Here is a 10,152-nt window from a genome sequence, read left to right as displayed (position 1 = left end):
TTTGTGCGGTGTTCTATCCTCTAGATCTGAATCATGGTCGTTGTCATGGTTGTCCGCCATGGTGATGGGATGACTTCCAGGTTCCCCGGCAACGGCGCCAATGTTCCGGGGGTTACCTGAAACGTGTAGCTCGGTCGTCTGGAGATGCCCGAGGTGGGGGTTCAGGGACCCGAGCTTGACATGCAGAGTGGTTGGTGGTTGTACCTGCAATGACACTCCGATGCTTAAGTTAGCATGGGTCCAAGCAGATAATGTGTAGAATCAGAGTATGAGTTATACCTGGGTGCTCCAGTGTATTTATAATGGTGAGAAGTGACCTTCTTAGATAAGATAAGTTAGTTATCTTATCTTATCTTTATCTTTGGGTGAGGTCAGCTTATCTTCAACGGAACCGCCTTTATCTTTCTGGGCTTTGGCTGCCTTTAGATTGGGCTGCGTTCCTTCGTTTTGGGCCTGCTTTGGGCTCCTTTGGCGAGTTTGGCCGAGCTCTTTGAGAAGAGGTCGGGCATTTAGCCGAGCTCTTTGAGAAGAGGTCGGGCATTTGGCCTGAAGAGGTCGGGCATTTGGCCTGAAGAGGTCGGGCATTTGGCCTGAAGAGGTCGGGCATTTGGCCTGAAGAGGTCGGTCGGCTTGTCGCTAAACATCCCGGGTCGGACAGCTTGACCCAGGGTATGAACACTCTTCATGCTTCATCTCTATGGTGACAGAGGGATATCCTTGAGCCTTAAACACAAAGGATTCTCCATTCACTTGAATGATCAGTTCACCTCTATCAACATCAATCACAGCCTTTGCTGTGGCTAGGAAAGGTCTGCCAAGGATGATGGTTTCATCCATGCATTTCCCAGTTTCTAGGACTATGAAATCAGTAGGGATGTAATGGTCTTCAATCTTAACCAAAACATTCTCTACAAGTCCATAAGCTTGTTTTCTTGAGTTGTCTGCCATCTCTAGTGAGATTCTTGCAGCTTGTACCTCAAAGATCCTTAGCTTCTCCATTACTGAGAGAGGCATGAGGTTTACACTTGACCCTAAGTCACACAGGGCCTTCTTGAAGGTCATGGTGCCTATGGTACAATGTATGGAAAACTTCCCAGGGTCTTGTCTCTTTTGAGGTAATTTCTGCCTAGACAAGTCATCCAGTTCTTTGGTGAGCAAAGGAGGTTCATCCTTCCAAGTCTCATTTCCAAATAACTTGTCATTTAGCTTCATGATTGCTCCAAGGTATTTAGCAACTTGCTCTTCAGTGACATACTCATCCTCTTCAGAGGAAGAATACTCATCAGAGCTCATGAAAGGCAGAAGTAAGTCCAATGGAATCTCTATGGTCTCATTTTGAGTCTCAGATTTCCATGGTTCCTCATTGGGGAACTCAGTGGAGGTTAGTGCACGCCCATTGAAGCCTTCCTCAGTGGCGTCCATTTCCTCTCCATCCTCTCCAAATTCGGCCATGTTTATGGCTTTACACTCTCCTTTTGGATTTTCTTCTGTGTTGCTTGGGAGAGTATTTGGAGGGAGTTCAGTAACTTTCTTGCTCAGCTGTCCCACTTGTGCCTCCAAATTTCTAATGGAGGACCTTGTTGCATTCATGAAACTTTGAGTGGTTTTAATTAGATCAGAGACCATGGTTGCTAAGTCAGAGGGGTTCTGCTTAGGATTCTCTGTCTGTTGCTGAGAAGATGATGGAAAAGGTTTGCCATTGTTAAACCTGTTTCTTCCACCATTATTATTGAAACCTTGTTGAGGTCTCTCTTGATTCTTCCATGAGAGATTTAGGTGATTTCTCCATGAAGAATTATAGGTGTTACCATAGGGTTCTCCTAGGTAATTCACCTCTTCCATTGAAGGGTTCTCAGGATCATAAGCTTCTTCCTCAGATGAAGCATCCTTAGTACTAACTGGTGCATTTTGCATTCTAGACAGACTTTGAGAAATCAAATTGACTTGTTGAGTCAATATTTTATTCTGAGCCAAAATGGCGTTCAGAGTATCAATCTCAAGAACTCCTTTCTTCTGACTTGTCCCATTGTTCACAGGATTTCTCTCAGAAGTGTACATGAATTGGTTATTTGCAACCATTTCAATGAGCTCTTGAGCTTCTGTAGGCGTCTTCTTCAGATGAAGAGATCCTCCAGCAGAGCTATCCAAGGACATCTTGGATAGTTCAGAGAGACCATCATAGAAAATACCTATGATGCTCCATTCAGAAAGCATGTCAGAAGGACATCTTCTGATCAATTGTTTGTATCTTTCCCAAGCTTCATAGAGGGATTCTCCATCCTTCTGTCTGAAGGTTTGGACTTCCACTCTAAGCTTACTCCATCTTTGTGGTGGAAAGAACTTTGCCAAGAAGGCATTGACTAGCTTTTCCCATGAGTCCAGGCTTTCTTTAGGTTGAGAGTCCAACCATATCCTAGCTCTGTCTCTTACAGCAAAAGGGAATAGCATCAGTCTATAGACCTCAGGGTTAACCCCATTAGTCTTGACTGTATCACAGATTTGCAAGAATTCAGCTAAAAACTGATGAGGATCTTCCATTGGAAGTCCATGGAACTTGCAATTCTGTTGCATTAGAGAAACTAATTGAGGCTTAAGCTCAAAGTTGTTTGCTCCAATGGCAGGGATAGAGATGCTTCTCCCATAGAAGTCGGGAGTAGGTGCAGTAAAGTCACCCAGCACCTTCCTTGCATTGTTTGCATTATTGTTGTTTTCGGCTGCCATGTCTTCTTCTTCTTTGAAGAATTCGGTCAGGTCCTCTAAAGAGAGTTGTGCTTTGGCTTCTCTTAGCTTTCTCTTCAAGGTCCTTTCGGGTTCAGGGTCAGCTTCAACAAGAATGCCTTTGTCTCTGCTCCTGCTCATATGAAAGAGAAGAGAACAAGAAAATGTGGAATCCTCTATGTCACAGTATAGAGATTCCTTGAGGTGTCAGAGGAAAAGAGAAATAGAAAGAAGAAGGAGAAGAAGAATTCGAACTTTAATTAGCTAAGGTTCGAATTGTGCATTGAGAAGGAGTGGTACTCCATAAATAGAAGGATGTGAGAAGGAGGGAAGTAATTTTTCGAAAATTAATTAAAATATTTTGAAAACATTTTTTTTTTAAAAACACTAATTGATTTTCGAAAATAAAAGTGGAAAAGAAATCAAGTGACTTTTGAAAAAGATTTTTAAAATTAGAAGTTAAAAAGATTTGATTGAAAACTATTTTGAAAAAGATGTGATTAAAAAGATATGATTGAAAAGTTATGCTTTTAAAAAGATGTGATTGAGAAGATATGATTTGAAAAACATTTAAAAAAAAATTTGATTTGAAAACAATTTTAAAAGATATGATTTTAAAAACAATTTTTAAAAGATTTGATTAATTACTTGCCTAACAAGAAAAGATATAATTCAAACATAAAACCTTTCTCAACAGAAAAGGCAAAAAATGTTCAATCAAATCATTAATTGTTAGTAAGTATCTTTGAAAAAGGAAAGAAATTAATTTTGAAAACATTTGATTGAAAAGATATGATTTGAAAAAGATTTGATTTTGAAAAACTTTGAAAACTTGAAAAAAAATTTGATTTGAAAAACAAAATCTTCCCCCTAGCACCATCCTGGCGTTAAACGGCCAGAATGGTATCCATTCTGGCGTTTAACGCCCAAAATGCACCCTTTTTGGGCGTTGAACGCCCAACCAGGTACCCTGGCTGGCGTTTAAACGCCAGTCTGCCTTCTTCACTGGGCATTTTTGAATGCCCAGCTTTTTCTGTATAATTCCTCTGCAGTATGTTCTGAGTCTTCAATTCTCTGTATTATTGACTTGAAAGGACACAAATAAAAAATATTTTTGGATCAAAATGCAACAAGAATCAAATAACAATGCATGCAAGACACCAAACTTAGCAGTTTGTATACTACTGACACTATATGAGACACATAAACACTCAAGTCAAAAGAATTCAAAGATCAGAGTAAGAAATCATCAAGAATTACTTGAAGATCCTTAAGACACATGAATGAATGCATGCAAATGACACCAAACTTAAGATGAGACACTAGACTCAAGCAAGAAACATCAAATACTTTTGGTTTTTATGGTTTTTGTGAATTTTTTTTGTGATTTTCGAAAATTAAGTGGAAAAAGATATCAAAATTCTTAATGAGAATTCCAGGAATCAGTGCAATGCTAGTCTAAGACTCTGGTCCAGGAATTAGACATGGCTTCACAGCCAGCCAAGCTTTCAAAGAAAGCTTCGGTCCAAAACACTAGACATGGCCAAAGGCCAGCCAAGCCTTAGCAGATCACTGCTCCAAAAGCAAGATCAACAAGCTCTTGTGATGATAAGTTGAAACCTCGGTCCAATGAAATTAGACATGGCTTTACAGCCAGCCAGATTTCAGCAAATCATCATGAAACTCTAGAATTCATCTTTAAGAATTTCGAAAAAAATAAATGCCTAATCTAAGCAACAAGATGAACCGTCAGTTGTCCATGCACAAGAACAATCCCCGGCAACGGCGCCAAAAACTTGGTGCACGAAATTGTGATCAATACTTTTCAAAACATAAACAATCCCTAGTAATGGCTCCAAAGACTTGGTGCTCAATACCATGGCATAAACACAACTTCGCACAACTAACCAGCAAGTGCACTGGGTCGTCCAAGTAATAAACCTTACGCGAGTAAGGGTCGATCCCACGGAGATTGGTGGCATGAAGCAAGCTATGGTCACCTTGTAAATCTCAGTCAGGCAGACTCAAATGGGTATAGTGATAAACGAATAAAGCATAAAGATAAAGATAGAGATACTTATTTATATCATTGGTGAGAGCTTCAGATAAGCGTATGAAGATGCCTTCCCTTCCGTCCCTCTGCTTTCCTACTGTCTTCATCCAATCCTTCTTACTCCTTTCCATGGCAAGCTCATGTAGGGTTTCACCGTTGTCAATGGCTACCTCCCATCCTCTCATTGAAAATACGTCCCTGATGCTCTGTCACAGCATAGGCTAATCATCTGTCGGTTCTCAATCAGGCCGGAATAGAATCCAGTGATTCTTTTGCGTCTGTCACTAACGCCCCGCCTTCAGGAGTTTGAAGCACGTCACAGTCATTCAATCATTGAATCCTACTCAGAATACCATAGACAAGGTTAGACCTTCCGGATTCTCTTGAATGCCGCCATCAGTTCTTGCCTATACCACGAAGACTCTGATCTTACGGAATGGCTGGCTCGTTTGTCAGGCGAGCACTCGGTTGTCAGGCGATCAACCATGCATCATGCAATCAGAAATCCAAGAGATAAACACTAGGGCCTCGAATGCTTGTAGAACAAGAATGGTTGTCAGTCACCTTGTTCATAGGTGAGAATGATGATGAGTGTCACGGATCATCACATTCATCAAGTTGAAGAACAAGTGATATCTTGGACAAAGAACAAGCGGAATTGAATAGAAGAACAATAGTAATTGCATTAATACTCGAGGTACAGCAGAGCTCCACACCTTAATCTATGGTGTGTAGAAACTCCACCGTTGAAAATACATAAGAACAAGGTCTAGGCATGGCCGTGAGGCCAGCCTCCCAAATGATCTAAGATAGCATAAAATTAGAAGATAGCTACCAAGATGTCAAATACAATAGTAAAAGGTCCTACTTATAGAAAACTAGTAGCCTAAGGTGTACAAAGATGAGTAAATGACATAAAAATCCACTTCCGGGCCCACTTGATGTGTGCTTGGGCTGAGCAATGAAGCATTTTCGTGTAGAGACTTCTCTTGGAGTTAAACGCCAGCTTTTATGCCAGTTTGGGCGTTTAACTCCCATTTAGGTGCCAGTTCCGGCGTTTAACGCTGGAATTTCTTGAGGTGACTTTGAACGCCGGTTTGGGCCATCAAATCTTGGGCAAAGTATGGACTAGCATATAGTGCTGGAAAGCCCAGGATGTCTACTTTCCAACGCCGTTGAGAGCGCACCAATTGGGCTTCTGTAGCTCCAGAAAATCCACTTCGAGTGCAGGGAGGTCAGAATCCAACAGCATCTGCAGTCCTTTTCAGTCTCTGAATCAGATTTTTGCTCAGGTCCCTCAATTTCAGCCAGAAAATACCTGAAATCACAGAAAAACACATAAACTCATAGTAAAGTCCAGAAAAGTGAATTTTAATTAAAAACTAATAAAAATATAATAAAAACTAACTAAAAGATACTAAAAACATACTAAAAACAATGCCAAAAAGCGTACAAATTATCCGCTCATCAATAGCTAGGGTTGTCATTTCCTTAAACAATTGGTGAGCAATAGTAAGAGACATTATGAAATTAAGAAAAGGAATTGAATTCAAGCTATCTAATTCAAGCAAGCATCAACAATCAAACAGTTGAATGAAATCCCTCACTTCATTGAACAAAATCAAAGTAACAAAGTCACAAATCTAGGATCCAAAGTGAATGAATCAAAAGAACATTAATTTAGAATAGAAAAGTAGACCTACAACTTGAATCAAAGTAAAAGTCAATTAGCAATTGATCTCACCAAAGGAATCCAAGAAAAATTGGAACGGAGAGAGAAAAATCCTAGAGAGAGGTAAAAGTTTCTCTCTTTACAAAATGTAACTAACTAAGAAAATATCTAAATGTGTGTAAAATGAGTGAATGGATCCCAATCCCTTCAATCCTTGGTCTTCTTATGCCTTTCCCGCCAGAACTCTGCCCCAAACAGGGTCTGTAACTTCCTGAAATTGCTGGTCACGTTTTCTCTTTAAAAATCACGTGTGGACATCGACGCGTACGCGTGCTGCTTTTGCGAACCACGCGCCAGCGTAAAGCACGCATGCGCGTCCCTGGAGGTTCCGGCTTAGCCGAGCGAGTGCGCCGGCTTTTGGCTTTGGCTCCTTCGCGCTAGTCTCAATAGCGCACATCCACGCGTACGCACATCCATTTTCCGTGCTCCTTTCTTCTATGCATGCTTCCTTCCTCTCTTCCAAGCCATCCTTGCCTTATAGGCTCTGAAATCACTTAACAAATGGATCACGGCATCTAATGGTAATAGAAGAGGATTAAAATGTATCTAATTTGATGTAAAAGAAGCATGTTTTCACCCATGAAGCAAAGTTGGGAAAGGAACACAAAATCATGCATTTTTATATGAATAAGTGTGAAAGACCATTGATAAAACCTTCAAAATTCATACAAGATAAACCCTAAAAATGGGGTTTATCAACCTCCCCACACTTAGATTATAGCATGTCCTCATGCTAAAGGAAAGCAAAAGACCAAAGGATTACAAGAGAATGAGATTCATAAAATGCAATCTATCTATATGAATGCAACTAAGGTGAGTGTTATCATCTACTTGGTCACAAGCAAATCAATCTTCCAAGAGAAAACGTAAGCGCGTAGGGCAAAATGATAAGCAATGCATGAATTCTACCAATTTTAATCATCAAAATGAAATGCACACAACTTGCATGAAGAACGCTCATGAGAGCCGGGAACAAGGAATTGGGCTTCAAACCCTCACTGGAAGTGTTTGCACTCTGTTCGCTCGGTGTATAGGGTTAATCACTTAATTCTCCTCTATTTCATGCTTTCCAAAATTTGTTCTTCCTCTAAAAATCAACAATTATTATATGCATGCATACATATATCATGAGGTCTTTCCTTAGGTTGTAATGGGGCTAGGGGTCAAGGTAGGGTTATATATTTGGCTAAGTGGACTAAAATTTGAGTTCTTTGATTAACCTAAGCTTCCCACCTAACCTATATAACATCCTATACAATTATGTACTAACCTAACTAACCATTCCTCACTTTTTCACATACTCATGCATTCACTCTTGATCATTACACATAAGCATTGATTGTTATTGAGTCTCACTTTGGGGCGTTTTGTCCCCTTTTTCTTTCTTTCTTTTCTCTTTTCTTTTTCTTATATATATATTTTTTTCATTATTCATTCTTTTTCTTTTCTTTTTGTTTTTTTCTTCTTTTGTTTTTCTTGTCAATGCATACGGTCTACATTTTTAGTCAACGCATGAGTATGTATCCACTTCTCAATATTTTTAACACAAACAACAACATGCTCTTACCTCAACCAATGCCCCCCCCCCCCCCCCCCGCGTTTGCCCACACTTGAATGACACACACAACTAGCCTAAGCTAATCAAAGATTCAAATAAGGACATTCATGGTTTTCCATTTTTGGCTTGTAATGTGCTAAAATTAAGAACAAGTGGGTTAAGCACAGGCTCAAAGTTGGTTACAAAGGTTGTTATAAGGTAAGGCCATTTGGGTAAGTGGCTAAGCAAAAACGATGGCCTCAATCATATACATGCATTCACACATACAACAATGGACATATAGAGTCAAACAAATTAAGGATCACAATCATAGAGAGAACAATGCACAGAAGAAGGAAGATAAGTGGCTATAAGATGCAGCCACACAATTAGGCTCAAAACTCACTTGCTTGTGTTCTCAACTCAAAGTCTATGTTCCAAATTACATTCTTCAAACAAACTTAGCACCAAAAATTTTCAAAATTGGTATGGTTGCCCTAAATCTCTAGTTTCTTAGGAAAGAAGTCATTACTCTAACCAAGTAGTCCTAACAAAACATAACTATCATGCAAATGGTGTCAAAAGAACAAAAACCTAATCATACAATCTATCCTAATTAACAAAAGAGGTTCAAAGTTTATTCGGGTGTTACCTATGGAGATCAGTTGACCGACCTCCCCACACTTAAAAATTAGCACGGTCCTCCGTGCTATGAGTGATGCGCAATGGGTGATTGGCTCCGGAATGTCCATCATCTTCCTCATCATTGCCATCTTTACTTGAGGTCGCGGTAGATGTGGAGATGCTCAGTTCCTCCATAGGTGCGGTGACAACACTTAAAAGCTTCTTCAACTAAGCATACCGGTATTGGTTTCGCCGTTAATAACGATCTATCTTCTTGTGAAGATCCTCAATGCGTTGGTGGGGTGATCTTGGTGGTACGGATGAAGCAGTATAGACGCCCGCAGGGATGGCTATGTCAAGGTTACTGGTGTCCGCCGGAGGCTTGAGATATTTCCTGGTCGGAACAACATTACCATCAAACGCGATCTTGGCCCTCCGATCCTTAGTCTCTCGGGAAACACCGGCCGTGGCAACTAACTCCGTCATTAAAGCGGGGAAGGATAAGTTTCCCTTGGCATGGATACGCCCCATAGCTTGACGGATGATAGGTGGGATGTTGACTGGTTTCTCGGTAAGAATGCACCAAATCAATAAGGCTAGCTCGGCGGTGATAGATGACCCGTGGGTGCTTGGGAGCACATAATGGGCTAAGATTTAGGCCCATGCCTGAGCCTCCACAGTGAGATATCGCGCATCAATCCCTTTGGGTCGAGGTCTCATCCTCCCTTGGATCCAAGACGCATCCGGGACAGCAATGACCCGGAGAATGGCATCCCAATCAAAACCATATCTGCAGCGTGCTGACAAGACCTCTTGGTAAGCGTCAATCCCATCCGCTAATGGCCCGGTCGTAAGCACTCCTTGAATAGCTTCCTCCATGATGGGGACTTGCTTCCGACACACGAAAACCGATGCAAGAGAAGGTGAGTGGTAGTTGGAGTAAAACTCTACCACCCAAGGTAGGTTGGCCTCCTTCGGTTGCCTCATTAGAAACCCCCATTGCCGCCGCTCGATGCGGGGTATCACAAACGGAACAACATGAATCGGAGGGGCAAGAAGAGGCTCCGCGTGATAGTTCCTTTCAATTATCATGGAGTAGACCAACTCGCAGTATCGGTTCCTTCTCTAGTGCATCAATATTGATGATGCTCCTTGGCTTCTTGAGGAAGGGCTTAGCCGTGGGTGCTTGGTGCGCCATCTTGGTGGATCCTTGAGGTGCCTTCTTAGTGGCCGGTTTCTTCGGCGCCTTTCCTTTATCCTTCTTGATAACCATCCTGGAAAAGGGGGAAAGGAAGAGGTATTAAACTCAAGGAAGCACGCATAAACGGTAATCATGCAAGAGAGAAAGAAAGCCATAAGAGAGTAAGTGTCTTAGGTACACGACAGCAGCAACATGTATCGAACACACCAATGGTCACAATGGCAAGTCACTAGCATGTGATGCAAGAGTGATATAAGCATGCAAATAAGAGGCATGAGAAGCATATA

At 41.2% G+C, this 10,152-nt stretch overlaps 1 non-coding gene across 1 annotated transcript; it reads left to right on the top strand.

Annotated features, from left to right (window-relative positions):
* The first annotated feature begins 2,208 nt into the window (after positions 1–2,208).
* LOC130958273 (small nucleolar RNA R71) lies at positions 2,209–2,316 on the top strand. Its single transcript, XR_009077405.1, has one exon. It is a non-coding gene; the product is annotated as a small nucleolar RNA R71 (small nucleolar RNA).
* The last annotated feature ends 7,836 nt before the right edge of the window (positions 2,317–10,152 follow it).

This window comes from Arachis stenosperma, chromosome 10 (assembly GCF_014773155.1).
Source record: "Arachis stenosperma cultivar V10309 chromosome 10, arast.V10309.gnm1.PFL2, whole genome shotgun sequence".
Taxonomy (NCBI): Eukaryota; Viridiplantae; Streptophyta; class Magnoliopsida; order Fabales; family Fabaceae; genus Arachis; species Arachis stenosperma.
The sequence above is the reverse complement of the archived record's forward strand: the minus strand, read 5'-3'. Positions and strand labels throughout refer to the sequence as shown.